The sequence below is a fragment of the Vicugna pacos genome, chromosome 8 (assembly GCF_048564905.1).
Source record: "Vicugna pacos chromosome 8, VicPac4, whole genome shotgun sequence".
Lineage (NCBI taxonomy): Eukaryota > Metazoa > Chordata > Mammalia > Artiodactyla > Camelidae > Vicugna > Vicugna pacos.
The window spans coordinates 14009643-14025143 of record NC_132994.1 but is presented as its reverse complement, the minus strand read 5'-3'; the positions used below and the strand labels follow the sequence as shown (position 1 = coordinate 14025143).

The 15501-nt window shown below is 38.5% G+C and overlaps 1 protein-coding gene across 3 annotated transcripts in view; it reads left to right on the top strand.

Moving 5' to 3' along the window:
• The first annotated feature begins 6607 nt into the window (after positions 1 to 6607).
• The window catches only part of IBTK (inhibitor of Bruton tyrosine kinase), a 79892-nt gene continuing 70998 nt past the window's right edge, over positions 6608 to 15501 (top strand). For 2 of the 3 annotated variants that reach the window (XM_006214345.4, XM_072965539.1), the window contains exon 1: positions 6608 to 7147. The gene's annotated coding sequence lies outside the window, so the exon portion shown is untranslated. Of the gene's footprint in view, positions 7148 to 7463; positions 7547 to 15348; positions 15439 to 15501 lie in introns of those variants that run through there. The other variant, XM_072965540.1, reaches the window with a different exon arrangement.

Here is a 15501-nt window from a genome sequence, read left to right as displayed (position 1 = left end):
AGGGGTTGATAGTATTGTTCAAATTACCAATGGATTTCCCTTTTTTGTTGTTGTTGTTTAATTGTTCTATCTCTTGCTGAGAGATAAAATCCCTTGCTATGATTATGGAATTGTGTATTTCTTCTTTTAGTTCTGTCAATTTTTGCTTCACATATTTGAAGTTCTTTTATCAGGCACATACATATTCATGATTAGACACATACACATTATTTCTTCCTGAGAAATTGATCCTCTAATCATTCCTAAATCTCTCTCTTTATCTTGGATGATACTTTTTATCTCAAAGTCTATTTTCCTGCTATTATTAATAGCCATCCTGCTTTATTATGTTTATGGTACATCTTTTCCCACCATTAACATTCAGTCTAATCTTTATATTTAAAGTGAGTCTTTAATTGAACCTGGGATCTCATGCATGCTAAGCGTGCATTCTACCATTAACCTATACCCTCCCCTCTAAAGTGAGTCTGTTTTAGACAACATATACTTGGACTTAAAAAAAATCATTCTGACAATCTCTGCTTTTCGATTAGAGTTTTTAGTACTTAATCATTTAATGCAAGTATTGATAGGGTTGAATTTATTTTTATTATTTTATTGTTCATTTTCTATTATTTGGTTTTTATTACACTGTTTCTGGTTTCTTGCCTTTTTCAGATTATTTGAATTTTTAAAATAATTCCATTTTAATTTACGTATGGCTTTTTAGCTATAGTAATCCTTTGCATTAGTTTTTTTAACTGGATGCTTTAAGTATCACAATATACATCATTATCTTTCCACAGCCTACTTGAATTAGTACTGTACCAACTCACATAAAATATAGAAACTTTGGCTTTGTATACGTCTGTTTACCTCCTCTACCCTGTCGTTGTCATTTGTATTATGTTTACATACCTTGTAAGCCTACAGACAATAACATAGTTTTTGCTTTGAAGTCACATATATTTAAAGGCATTGACAGGAAAATAGAAACTTTTATATGCAGTGATCCTCATTATTTACAGTAGTTATGTCTGTAAAGTCGACACAAACACCAAATTAGTGAATACTGAACCATTACTCCCAGAAGAAATGCAGACAGGTTCCTGGAAGCCTCTGTTCACAATATTTTTGTCAACTGATCAATACCTAATCTTGTTGTATGTATGTTTCTGTTTAAAGACACCTCATATAATATATATTGTTGACTTACTAGCAGTGAGCTGATGGCCAATGGCACGATAACTCATTCTTGAACAAACCTTATCGAACACATGTATTTTCTCCATAAAGCATATTATAGACTTCTCGGGCTTAGGAACACCCGACAGCACTTCAGCAGAGCATTTGGGGCCACTTTAAAGAGCAAGATCATCAAGAAAAAGCACAAAAATGCAAAAAATGTGGCAATATATAGACAGTGAAAAGACATCCGTTTATATTACAAGAGCTAAAACAGGAAGGCAGAGCACTGGCTTATTTGAGCCCATCTGGGAATGTGCGGATAATGTGCGCACTGGGTGACTCAAAGTTTCCACTGTTCTGTGTGTGTCCCTGACTGACTGAAAGCACTGTTTAGTACTGATTGGGGGTTCCAAATAAATTTTAGCAAGTAGGTGAATTCACAAATATGGACTCTGAATGATGAGGGTTGACTGTATTTCCTCAATTATTTTCCATTTCTCACTGTCTTCCTTCCTTCCTGAAATTTTGAGTTTCCATCTGGCAGCATTCCCATCAGGCTGAAGATCTGCCTAGGATTTGTTGAGCTTCTTTGGATGTAGATTTATGTTTCTCACGATGTTGGTTTTCCTCAAATATTTGGTGATTCTTGGTTTTGTGCTTATCTGTGCACAGAGATGTTTTTAAAAGTGTTTATGGAGTAGGCTGTGTCTGTTGTACACTCTCACTTCGAGGAGGAATAAGAACTGGGGCCGCCACCTGAATACCTGTTTTTCTTTAGGGGTATGAGGAAGGGGTGGGGATGCTGTTGAACAGGAAGAGCTAGTAGCTAGTGAACTGGTGGAAGAGTTTCCTGATTATTCCAGGTTTCACCTGCCACATGGACACTGTCCCATCTAATTGAACTGAAGGTCCTATATTCTACCTAGAGACAGATACCTCTGCTGCTATGATGGATGGGGGGATAAGGAAGCTTCAGTGGGCTTACTTGCTCCTGCGGTGATACTCCAGTTCATTACCTTGTGGCTTAATGTGGGCTCCTCCCTGCTCCTGAAAGTCAACTGTAGATGTGGAACCCTTTCGGTGCTTCTATTGCCTTTTGTAGCAGTCTTGTCTTCTTGTGGCTTGAGGCTGCTACTACTTTCTCCTGTCCAATCCAGCCTGCTATACATCTTTCAGGGAATCCTCCTAAGTTTTAGACCATCAGTAGCTAAAGTTCTTGTTTTCCACTGCACTTGTGAATTTATGAATTTAAAAAATCAATTTTACCACCAGGTCTAGGAATTTGTGGCATGGAGAAAAGGCTGTAGTATGTTCCCAGTCTGCCATTTTCAATCAAATTTGCTTTTCTAGGACCCTTCCTACATTGTTGATGGGAATGTAGTTTGGTGCAGACATTATGGAAAACAGTGTAAAGATTGAAAAACTAAAAATAGACTTACCATATGATCTAGCAATCCCACTCCCAGGTGTATATCCAGAGGGAACTGTAATTCGAAAAGATACATGCACCCCAATGTTCATAGCAGCACTATTTATAATAACCGAGACATGGAAACAACCTAAATGTCCATCAACAGATGACTGGATAAAGAAGTTGTGGTATATTTATACAGTGGAATACTACTCAGCCACAAAAAGAATAAAATAATGCCATTTGCAGCAGCATGGATAGACCTGGAGATTATTATACTAAGTGAAGTAAGCCAGAGAGAAAAAGACAAATACCATGATATCACTTACATGTGGAATAAAAAAAAAGATACAAATGAACTTATTTACAAAACAGAAACAGACTCACAGACATAGAAAACAAACTTATGGTTACCAGGGAGCAAGGGATGGGTGGAGTGATAAAGTGGAAGTTTGAGATTTGCAGATACTAACTACTATATATAAAAAAGATAACAACAAGGTCCTACTGTATATAGCACAGGGAATTATATTCAGCACCTTGTAATAGCCTATAATGAAAAAGCATATGAAGAGGAATATACACACACACACACACACACACATATATATCTGAATCAGTATGCCATATACCAGAAATTAACACAACATTGTAAACTGACTATACTTAAATTTAAAAAAAAGTAAAACTTGCTCTTCTTTCCCCCATCCTCTCCCCCACTCTTCCCCTCCCCTCTCCCCTCCCTCTCCTTCTCCTTAAGGAAGCAGTGGTGATAACAACCTGATTTAATTATGTAGTTAGGTAAAGAAGGAACACAAGAAATTCTAACAACATCAAATACTCACAGTAAAGGGGAGTTAGAGTTTGTTCTGATTATGAAAGAATGCGAAGCTTGCCAAATGAATAGGTTTGATTTCTCACAATTTTTGCTTGTCTCATGTAGGCTCTGAATTTGTCTTGAAATTCTCCAGCATTTGCCTTGAATTTTTAGATTTCTTGGTGGACTCTGCTTTCAAGCTTATATAGTTCTAAAGTTATATTCAAACACTGCCATCTTGTGGGTCATTCCTTGTGTCTCGCAAGCCCAACCCTCAAACTCTCTCATGCAAATATCTTCATCCAGAAGAGTTGGGATAGGTCAACTTTTATTAGGTGCTGACAGCTATACTAACAGCTGTACATATATCAAATCATTTCAGTTCATAAGAACTCTATGAAGGAAGTACTATTAATCCCAGGTTAGAGTTGAGGAGACTGAGGCCTCAGGGGATCTACGACTTGCCTTAGGTCTCAAAGTTAGTAAGAATAGGAGTAAACGTTTATATGCAGGCAGTTTGCTTTTAGAACCCTTGTTTTTACTGCACCAGCATGTAAAACTAATATATCTGAAAACAATACGGTGTGACACAGTAATAGGGATAAGATACAGGAATAAGTAGTAGAGAAGAGGGGATAACTGTTAGTTAAGGGCATCAGGGAAAAAGGCATGACAGATTAGTGAGGAGGTGGCCTCCTCTAAGTGAGAATTGGGAGGATAGTCATTACATAGGAAGAACGCAGCTGCAGCCATATCCCATGGATGTAATGGTATGGAAATACCCTATAGTTGTGTATTGTTTTGTCTGCTCTGCACCATGTCTTCTTTTGGGGAACACTTGTCACTCTGTTTCAATCATTTGGCTCTAATAAAGGTTGTCAATCATAATACCCTTGACTCCGCACCTAATCGGAGTCAATATCAGTGTATATCAGGGGACCCTGGGATTTCTGTGCTTGAAGCAGACGGCTCAGTGCTGTCTTCCTTAACCTAAAGCTGAGATGTGTGTCAGAAAGCTGCTTCCAGCCAAGTGTCCTCACATGGAAGACAGTTTGGAGAAGAGAATTAGATCAAACGATAAGATTCTAGTCATCTGAGGGCCAACTGCACTGCTGATTTCCCTGTAGTGATTAACCATTTTTGCAGAACCTGAACAGGTCTGGGTTTTGATCCATCGCAGCCACACAAGTTCTGATATTCTTTCTTCTGTCACCAGCTGAAGCGGGTGGCACTGGCATTCCTTATCTCTATATACCTTCAGTGGTATCACAATACATTTTAATCATGAAGGATAGCACTATTAACTTATTTTGGAAAAGTGGCATTTAGGGAGTTTACTGCAAGTGGTGTTGCTTAAACATTTTTTTTTTTTGCAGTGCTCTATTCTGGCCTCATCTCAAATTCTGTTCCTTTTGCCTGGACTATTCTACTTCTCATCTAAATCACTGCAGTCTTCTAAAGCCATCCTTAGATTTATTTCTTTCTTTAACTGACTTTAGAAATTCCAGACCGTTATTTTCCTAAACGTTGATTTTTAAAATTAATCAAGTAACTTTTAGTTATTGCTAATAAAAATGACAAATTCAAAATGACAGAATTGAGAATCATCCATAACCCAGCACACAGAGATAATAGCTATTGGTATATTTTTCTCTCTCCTTTCTTCTATGTGTAAACAGATTTTTTTAATGGCTAATTTTGATCTCTTCCTTCACTTACCACACCTACAAAGCACTTTTAATTTAGTTGTATTTCATTTGTACTATTTCCTAATCATTTCAATACTGTCCTGCAAATTACCAGTATCTTTGAAGGCAACTAATTTCCAGAGAAATGGGGAACAATTCCACATTCCTTGGCTTGCAGTGTTTTCTTTCCTGCACCATCTAATTCTCTCTTACTCATTCCTCCAGTTCGTGTCACTTCTTTGGGTCGTTAAATTTATCATAGTACTACTGATAGGTCTTGAAAAAGTTGCAAACTATTCTTATGTTTGGGATTATCTGGGTCTGTAAGTGTTTTGCTCACTGTTGGATCCTTCCTGCTTAGCAGAAGTAAGCTTGGTTGTTGTTAAAATGAATGAATGACTGCTTGGAATAATTCCCCAGAATTAAAGAAATACTTCTTTATTTATAACATGTAACATTTACCATTTAAGAAGTGTTACTGTGTGGCAGGCACTCTGCTAAGTGTATTTATGTAGTTATCTCTATCTACATGATTACATTTTCACAATACTAAAATTTATTGCTCCTATTTTACAAATGAGGAAACTGAGGCTTCAGAAAAACGAATTAACTTGTCCAGGGACAGATGAAAAGATTTGAACTTAGGTCAATGCATTTGTTTACATTATTGACTTCACTTGCCATTCCTAGCTGCTTTGTGAATATAGAAGTTGAGATACATAGCTTATTTTCAAACCCACTCAAGTTTTACATTACATACTTGTTACCTGTCAAAGAAGGAAGCAGGCACCAGGTGCAAAGAGACAGAACACTGGGAAGGACAGGAGAGCCAGTTATTATTCTCCCTTTCCCCTTCACTAACCAGCTGTGTGGCTTGGGCTTCCACAGGGCAGTCTCCAAAAAAACGAGTAAAGCTGAACGGGCCGCCCCCTAAGAAGACATCTAGTCCAACTCCGTCGTTTTACAGATGAGGGAGACTGAGAGGCTTGTATAACTGACCACGTGGCAGAGCTGCACAGCCACCTCCTGACTGTTGTTTTGTTTGTTCGGAGTCACACCACCCCTCCCTGAACAAACATTTACTGAGCGCCTCCTGTATCAGGCGGAGGGCAGGACGTTTCCCTTTCGCTAGGCTAGTATCGATTATTGGCTACTTTCTTTCCTCTCAAATTTTTTTCACTCCACCATTTTTAAAACGGCCCTTGGATGCAGAGTGCAAGGGCGGAAAGCGTTACGTGGAAGCCTGGCGTCAGGCACCGAGTGGCGTGACCTGGTGAGTGCTGTGACCCGGTTCGGCAGCTTGTTCCGCAGCAGTGATCTAAGAAGGCAGGCGTCACTGCCTTCTTACCCAGGGAGTGACCGCCAGATAATCCGGGTGTAAAGCGAGCCAGGGAGGGGCAAGGCTGCGTCTCTGCGAGAGGACGCTTTTGGTTTTCCAGTGCCCCACCCCGGTAGGGAGACGGGAGGAAACTCTTAGGTGCAAGCTGCCTACGTCTGTGGTTCGGCTGCCTAAGGCATCCGTCCAGGTCTCCAGAACTCAGTCTCTCCACCCAAGTTTATCGTGAATCCCAAGTCTCTAGCTGCGGGGAGAGCGACGTCTTTTCTTGGGCGAAGGCTGACCCTGGAAGGGACATTTCCACCACCCGCGTTGGCCTAGGGTCCCCGGCTGCTACCTTTCCCCGCCCCCGGGTAGCGTTGGCCGCCCCAAGGCCGGCGGGGTCAAGTTCCTTTAGGGCGCTGGGGAAAGGCCACAGCTCAGGTGCTGCCACGCGAGGGCTTTTGGGCAGACAACAGCCAATCCTCCAGAGGCATACACGAGCCCCAGCCAATCAGCGCCCGTCTTATTCCTGGGTCCCGCCCAGGCCGGCCTTCTCTCCCTGCTCGGCTTCCCGGCGCCCACAGTCGCGGCTGTAGGTGCAGCCGCCTCCGGAGCTGACCCGGGCCTGGGGACCGGCTTCCGCTGGCGCCGTTCGGTTTCTTCTGCTGCTTTCACTGAGGATGAGTCTCTGCGCGGCCGTATGCCCACCCCGTGGAGACCACCGGCGCATTTTCATCTAGCGACTGGTAAGGGAGGGCTCCGCCCGGCCGTGCGGAGCGGGCGGCGGAGTCCCCAGAGCGGGGCGGGGGGAGGGAAGGTGACGGGGGGGTGGTGACGAGACAGTGTTCACTTTCTGGAGGGTGCGGAAGGCCGCGGTTGGACCGTGGGGAGGGGGTTTAGCGGCGCCGAGGCTGCCGGGCTTCGCGGGGCAGACCGAGTGGCCGGGGTCCCGGCGGCAGCCTCCCGGGCTAATGAATGGCCCGTGCGGTCGACGTGCTACTTTGCGGTCCCGCGCGACACGCCCTCCAGCGATGTTGCGCTGCTAGTTAGTTTCTGATAGTTGTCTCTTGTCAGTTCCCCTCGAGCCTAGTATTTGAAGCCGTTCCTCGAGTTGCCCATGTCTCTTGTCCCTTTCGCGGCGTCCCGTAAGTTTTAGTCCACTCTGGGGGTACTAAGTCTAAAGTTCAGTGTGAATCGACTGTTGTGTGCAAAAGGACCCGTTCTTTTTCGGGAGGAACGGGGGAGACTATATAGAGGCCTTTTGTTCATGTATCGTATGTTGCCAATTTCTAGACAGCTGTAGTTCAAAAGCGAAATAAGCAACCCAGGATGCCTGTGACTCTTGATTTCCAACGTAGTTAATCAGGCTTAATCAAGTGTGTTTAATCAAGTTAATCGATTGTGTTAGCCGGGTAGGATATTTTTCAGGAAGCAGGGATTGATGTAGCGCCCCCTCCCACCCCTTTTTTTCTCATGCCTGGGAAGTAGGGCGTTTGAAAATTGAAATTTATCAGAAATCAGGAAGAACGTGACTTTTAAAAGTGGTGGTGTTTCTGTGCCCGTGATGTGCAAATTCACACCCTTCCATAGCTCGATCTTTTCACTGCTTTTTCTGTTTTGAATTGCTTGATTTTTATTGGTTTGAGACTCATAGGGTAGGTAAGGGGAGAAAGAGCTGGTTTTTTTTGTTTGTTTTAAAGAACCAATGAACCTACTTCATTTTATTTTAACACCTTTATTGTGGTATGATTCCTATACAGTAACTACACATATTTCAGATGTACAATTTGATGAATTTTAATAGATGTATGCACCAATGAAACCACCACCACAATCAAGATAGCTAACATTTCCATCGCTTTATAAGAGGTACACATTTCGAATTCCCAATTTATCCCTTTCCACTCCCTTTAACCCCTGGTTACCATAAGTTAGAAAGAGCTGTTTTCTAAAAAGAATTGCAATACAGATATTTGCAGAAACTTGAATCAAAGAAGTTTGATTCAAGGAATTTTTAAAAAATGGCTCTTCCATTATTTAAAAAGTATTTTAAAAACTTGAACCGTTTTAGTATGCTAAATTGTATGTAAGGAAATTATTATATTTTAACCCTCAGTATGTTTTGTAACTGTAAAGTTCAAAAGACCATATTACGTAAGGTGCTCAATATTACTTGGTTAATTATTATAAATTATGTCAAAATTAGTTTACTGTCATTAGTTGGGCAATAATTCTTTGTCACATGTAGAGGCAAAATTCCTAAAATTTGGGAAGTTGTTCAATTGTGAAATGGGTTTTGCACTGGTAAAATATTGAAGCCTCTACCTCTTGGACCCAGAGAACATTTGAGAAAACATTAGAATGAAATATAATATTGATGAAGCTAAATTATTAATTTCCTGAAGTAGTGAGTCTTGATGTTTTAAAATTATGTGAAGTCTTTTCAGGGCTTGCAGAAAGAATTAAAAATTTTAAAAATTCTTCAATTATGAATCAGTATAATTTGTAGCTTTATACCAGTTATTTTTATTTACTATAGACACAAATTTATAGGGAAGATATTTTAATTTTAGAGTGCTCTTAAAAAAATAAACCTGCTTACCGAATACATGTATTTTGTGAGAAATATGAGTAAGTGTGACATTCTTTCCCCTTCCTTCCTAAGGAGCTTAAAGTCTTATGTGTAGGCAAGGTATGCACTTATAAAGCATATTGTTATCATCATTTTGCAGATGAAGAAATTGAGGATTAGAGACATTAGCTACTTGACCAAGGTTTCAGATAGTAGGAAACCAATTCTTATGACTACAAATAAGGGTAATTTTTTTCTGCTACACTGTTCTACTTCTCATTGAAGTTTTCCAAAGTGCACTTTGACAGAGCAGGTTGGGTAGAGTCGAATAGGTAGGATCTAGAGTACTGTTTTCTATCGGTGTAATTTTAGGTAGGCTACTAAACTTTCACATCAATTTTCTCATTGTAAAATGAGGGTAACAGTATATACAGGGCAATACAGGCTGGAAAGAGGATTGAGTTAGTTAATTTATGGAAAGCAGTCTGCTTGTCCATATGAAAGTTCAAAAGATGATAGATGTAATGTTTGTGAGCCATGGGTGAGTTGGCAGCCTTGTCAAGTTTGGGAAAAAAGCGTTCCAAGCAGGAAGGACTCTAATATAGTTATCCCACTTTCTGACCTATGTATCAGTATATTCCTTTTTGCTTCATAACATTTCTTGGGTGCTTACGTTTGAATGAATTGTCTCATTTATTTTTCAGATCAATTCAGGAAATAAATAGTTGTTATTACCTTTTTACAAGTGAGAGAAGCAATTGTGATGTGCCTAGGGTCATTTAATTAGTGGTGTACCTGGGTTACTAGCTTAGTGTTGAATTCAGAGTCTGAACTTTATATGCTGCATGGTTGCCAGGTCTAACTAACAGCCTCTTCTTGAGGTCACAAGGCTGTAAACACATGAAGTAGAGATACTGGTTCATTTTTGTCTTCGATGTGTCAGAGAATAGCATGGTCAGATTTGTGTTTTAGGAAGATAACTGAACTCTTAACCAAGAATGAATAGGATTGTGAGCCATTGTGGAGGGCTCAGCCTCTACTGGCTGGCACCTTTGGGGTGGACCAGTCTTCAGGGTTAACAATTGGCCTGTAGCTGGCTACATTTCTCCAACTCAGTCTTTCATCAACACTTCATATTCATCATGTATATAACAGAAATTTTCACCTTTAATTTCTGTTTGTTCCTTTGTTTAAATTTGTTTTGTTTTTCTGATTTCCAAAGATTTACCCTTTACTTTTCTTCCTGGCTGCCCTGTCTGTAATCAAGCCAGAAACCAAGGAGTTATCATCACATCTTGTCAATTCAAGGTCCTAAATATGTTTCTGAATTGCTCACTTTCTTTATCCCTAAAGAAAGGCACATAAGGCTGTCTATAATCTGGTTCTTCCCTGTGTATATATTAGGCCTTATGCATTTCTGTCTTCTGAATTACTTGGAATTTTCAGAATGGACCAAGATGATTTTAGTGCTTTTATATTTACTGTTCCTTCTGCCTCAAATGCCCCCTACCCTGAATTTATCAGATAAACCTGTACTCATCTTAAGTCTTCATTTATACATCTCCTTTGGGAAATCTTCCCTATGTCCCTCTTGTCAGCTTCCATCCCTAAGAGTCACTTGTATCTTTACCATAGGTTTATAACCATGATATATTTTTAGTACTTAAATAAAAATCATTCTCCTCTATTGAACTGTGACCCATTGATGGTAGAGACTGTGTAATAGATAGCAGCTGTATTGATTGAACAAAATTTATTAAGGGAGCTGTATTTTCACTCAAGGATTATCCATGGATTTGTACTTTATTATATTATCTTAAATATTTAAGTCCCTGGTAGCAAAAATATTGTTACTGGGAAAAGGGAAATAAGAATTACCTCAGTTCTTAGTCACCCCCCAAAAAAGAATTTTTAATGATAGACAGAAAGCGTGATATAAGCAAGATTTTTATTAGTAAAGTAAAAAGGTAGTGGAAGATAGTACACTCCTGAGAATTGGGAGCAGGCCAATTTAAGAGACGAAAATTGGCGCCACTCCTTTGTTTCTCTGTCTTATGTCTTGCCTTAAGGGTGTTTTTCGTGATTGATTGATTGATTAACGGCTCAGGTTCTTTGAGTGATCAAACTGACTGACAGCTCAGGTTCCTCCTGCTCTGGCACGCCCATCCCCTTTGGGGCAGGTTTTTACCCGTGAAGCACATGTAGAAACCTACGGGAGGGGGCTCAAACTGTAATGTTAATTACATTATAGTGAGCATTGTTTCGGGTTACACCAGAGCCTTCTCTTATACACAGCTGCAGCGTTTTGATTTTAACTGGCTTCTTTTGCTGGCCCTCACTTAGAGAAAGTAAAAATTTCTGGAGTCCCTTATCCTGAACGCAGGCGTACTGTTATTTTCTGTGTCGTTCCTTTCCCCTTCCTCTCCCCCTGCCCAGTGCTCATTTATGCCTAACTGCCTAACACTATTTGTTTTTGTATCCTGAGTATCATTTGACCTACTGTGGATGCACTGAGGAGGCAGGATATTGTTGTAGAAATAGCTTGGACTTTACTGTTAAATAGATCTGTGTTTGAATTCTAACTCCTCTTTTACTGGTGCTGTGATTTGGGGGGCTTACTTAACCTCTCTGTGATGTAAAACATCACATACTTAATAAATATTTACATTGTTTTCTTTGCCTTCAGTAAGCATTTGTTGAAAGCATAAATAAGATGAACACTAAGCATTAGAAATATGGGCCAGGAATTTAGGAGAGATATGAGAACAGAAGACAGATTTGGGGATTGTGACCATGTAGGTTAAAGTTAACAAGAGGAGATTGAAATTATCCAGAGAGACTATGAATTAGAGAAGAAAAAAAGACTGAAGGTGAAACACTGAGAGAATCCCAACAGTTGAAGGTCAGGGGAAGAGAAACTGCTTTTGGAAGAAGTTTGAGGATGGAGATCCCATGCTTAAAAGCTCCAGTGCTTCTTTATGCTTTCAGTACTCTTTTCTAGATTCCTCAGGGGAATGCGGTATTAATAACTCATAAGCAGGGAAGTCAAATAACGCTATCCAGAAGTATTTGGCAATTTGGAAGTCATTGGTAATCTTAGCGTGTACTGTTTCACCAGGGAATACGTGGAAACCACTTAGCAAAGGTATTGAAGCCCAAACATGAACTTTGAGATGAAAATTTGTTAATCTTTTTTTAACTGAAGAAATGATATTAATAAAAGCTACTATTTGTTAAATGTATATTTAATGCTAGATACCATGTTAAGCAGTTTCTTTTATGACTACAGTAACCCTATGAGGCTGGTGACATTGTCTTCATTTTCTTCATGAAGAAATGAGGGTTTGGAGAGATTATATAACTTTTAGAGTTATATAATTGGTGACTGCTGGCATTGCTATATTTGAATACAAATATATAGGATTCTAAGAAATGCTAGCTCTTAGTCACTTCCATATTTATGTTCATAGTACTCTGTATGTGCTTCTCTCTGTATATATTATAGTATAGTATCACTTGTATTTAGTGTTCTTTTTTCCCCCTTTTAAGTGTTTAAATTATGTATAGTAACAAATTAGGGAATCCTCTTTTGTTGTACCTAATTCTTTCATGTAGACTTTGAGTGATTCACATAAGCAGTTCCTTTTAGGTATTAAGAAGACATTGAAAACATGAAGATGGCAAAATTTTAGAGCCTCAAAGGAATAAAATTAACTCCATGTGACTATTTTGTCATATATCATGTTTTCCAGTTTAACATTTTAATTTACTTGAGGCTTTGGTACTTTTTTCTTTATGTCAGCTAACTACCAAATACCTTGCTTGTTTTTGGTTCAAATCAGCACATTAAGTTGGAGGTGTTTTTTTTTTTAAGAATTATATCAAATTATAAAACATATAGTCTAGTAGAAACAGAACTGGAGCTAGAAAGGATTAGGAGTCATCTAGTTCTATGCTATCATTTCCAGATAGGGAAATCAGAATAGTTAAGGACTAGTTAGATTTAGGACTTCTGATATAGTACGATTTGAAATGGGAGTGGAAACTGCAGATTTGAAATGTTAATGTTTGGTGCACAGAAATTGTTTCTATACAGTTACCTAAACTCATTATCTTCTAAATAGTCGTCTTACAACTGCTTTTCCTCTGTTATTCAAATAAATACAGTTATCTTCTGGTGTCAGTCAGGCATTGATCCCAGGACCCTAGAAGATACCAGAATCCACAGATGCTCAAGTCTCTTATGTAAAATGTATTAGTATTTGCATATAACCTATATACAGCCTCCAGTATACTTCAGATTATCTCTAGATTACTTAACAATACTAATACAACGTCAGTGCTATGTAAATATGATTGAACCTTGAACAGCATGGGTTTGAAGTGCATGGGTCCACTTACACTCGGATTTTTGTCAGTAAATGTGTACTGCAGTACTATAAGGTTTGCCTTTGGTTGAAGCTGCAAATGCAGATCCGTGAGTGAGTGGAACCTAGTATAGGGAAAGCTGGCTTGTCGTTCAGGGGTCAACTTAGTTGTAAATGTTATGTAAATAGTTGGCCAACTGAGTCAAATGCAAATTTTTCTTTTTGGAACTCTCTGGAATTTTTTACTATTTCTAATTCGAGGTTGATTAAATTTGTGGATGTGGAACCTGCAGATATGGATGGCTGACTGTATTTTTAAAATAAATTTAAATGAAAAAATATTTTGAGGAGTTTAAGTATTTGTGATAGTTTGATACATTGGAGAAGAGAATTTACATAGAATTTCTACTATAAAAGCTTTAAAACCTAGGTATTATGGGTGGATTGACTACTCATTTAAAATCTTTAGGACAAAAATCCTTGAAGGAGTGGGTCAATAATTAGGTGACAATAAATAAAAAGATGATGGAGAAATGCTTAGTGTAAAGTAGTCCACTCTAGGTACAAAATTTCTAATATATTAGTGGTTTTCAACAGGAAGTGAGGAAGCTGAAAATTAGTAGTTTATCAAGTAGTTGACAAATAATATTCGTTTCTCCAGATCTGAATGGGAAAAGTAGACAGGTTAGCATATTGGAGAAAACCTAGGGGCTCATGTATGATGGTTGAGTTTTCTATACTTCCTGTGGCCTCTCTAATCAGTATGTTAGCATTTATTTATATTTTTAAGATGTTTACTTTTAAATAGGTATACATGCCCATGGTAGAATTTTTAAAAGAGGTTTGTAGTAAAAAGTAAGTCTGCCTCCAACCATTGGTGCCCTTCCTACAGCAGCCACTATTAACCATTTTATTGTGTGTTCTTCTAAACATCTTTCTTGCATAATTAAGCATAAACATGAACATACATGTACATTTTTCTCATAAGTGGCATTACAAATATATCTTGTTTTGAAAGACATTTTACACTATATCTTGCAGATTATTTCATGTTAGAAAATATATAGCTGCTTTATTCTTTTCATTACGTGAAAACTATTCGGTTGCATGGACACACCATAATTGTCTTTCAACTATTTAGGTTTTTTCCATGCAGTGATGCAAATGGGTGTTCTTGTACTTACACCATTTGACACATGGATATATTTTTACAAGATAAATTCCTGGTAGTAAAGTAGCTTGAGTAAGAAGGAATGTGCATTTTACATTTTGGTAAATATTACTAAATTGCTGTCCATAAAGGCTATACTGATTTACACTTACCAACAATGGAATAGTTTCTATTTCTCCACAACCTTGTCAATACATAGTTAATATCACCTTTTTGATCTTTGTCATTCTGTAAGATTAAAAAAGGTGTTTCATTATAGTTTTAATTGGTATTTCTTTTGAATTTTTTTGAATTATTCTTTTGAATTGATTTTTCTTCTTTTTTGTCTTTAAAATCTTTTCGTATACGTTTTAGACTGATGGAATTTATTGGTGTTTTGTAACTTGGATTTCAGATCATGTTTAGAAAGGCCCTTTGTACTTTAAGATTGTGGAAAAAGAGTCTCCTTGGTTTTCATGTAGTGCTTTTATAGTCATTTCTTATGTTTGTCTTTGAGCCATCTGGAATTTATATTAGTGTAAGGTATAAAGTAAGTATTTATAGTTATCTTTCTCTAGATAGCTCTCCACTTGTTTTGATACTTGTTTAATTATCATTTCCTATGGTGAGGACCTTCCAGGCAGAGTAGAACAATGTTAGCACAGGGTCTGGCACTTAGTATAGTAAAAACTAAATGACAGGAGTGTTGTTTGTTGTGGTGGAGGTGGAAGTAAGTGGTGGTGATGATGATCATGGAGTTTTAAGGGGTAAAGATTTTGGGTGGGATTCCTATAAAGATGGTGGATTAGGTATGTTTATAGTTTGTGAGGGCATAACTAATAGAGTGTAAAAATACAGGAGAGAAGAAATGAAGGTTCTGGAAGAAAAGAGGTGGACTCCAGAGTCTAGACGCAGGTTAACCTTAAACATGAGACTGGAAAAAAGGAGGTGAGGATGACTGATGTAGATACAGAATACTACACATGTGAAAGTGATGTTGATGCAAATAGC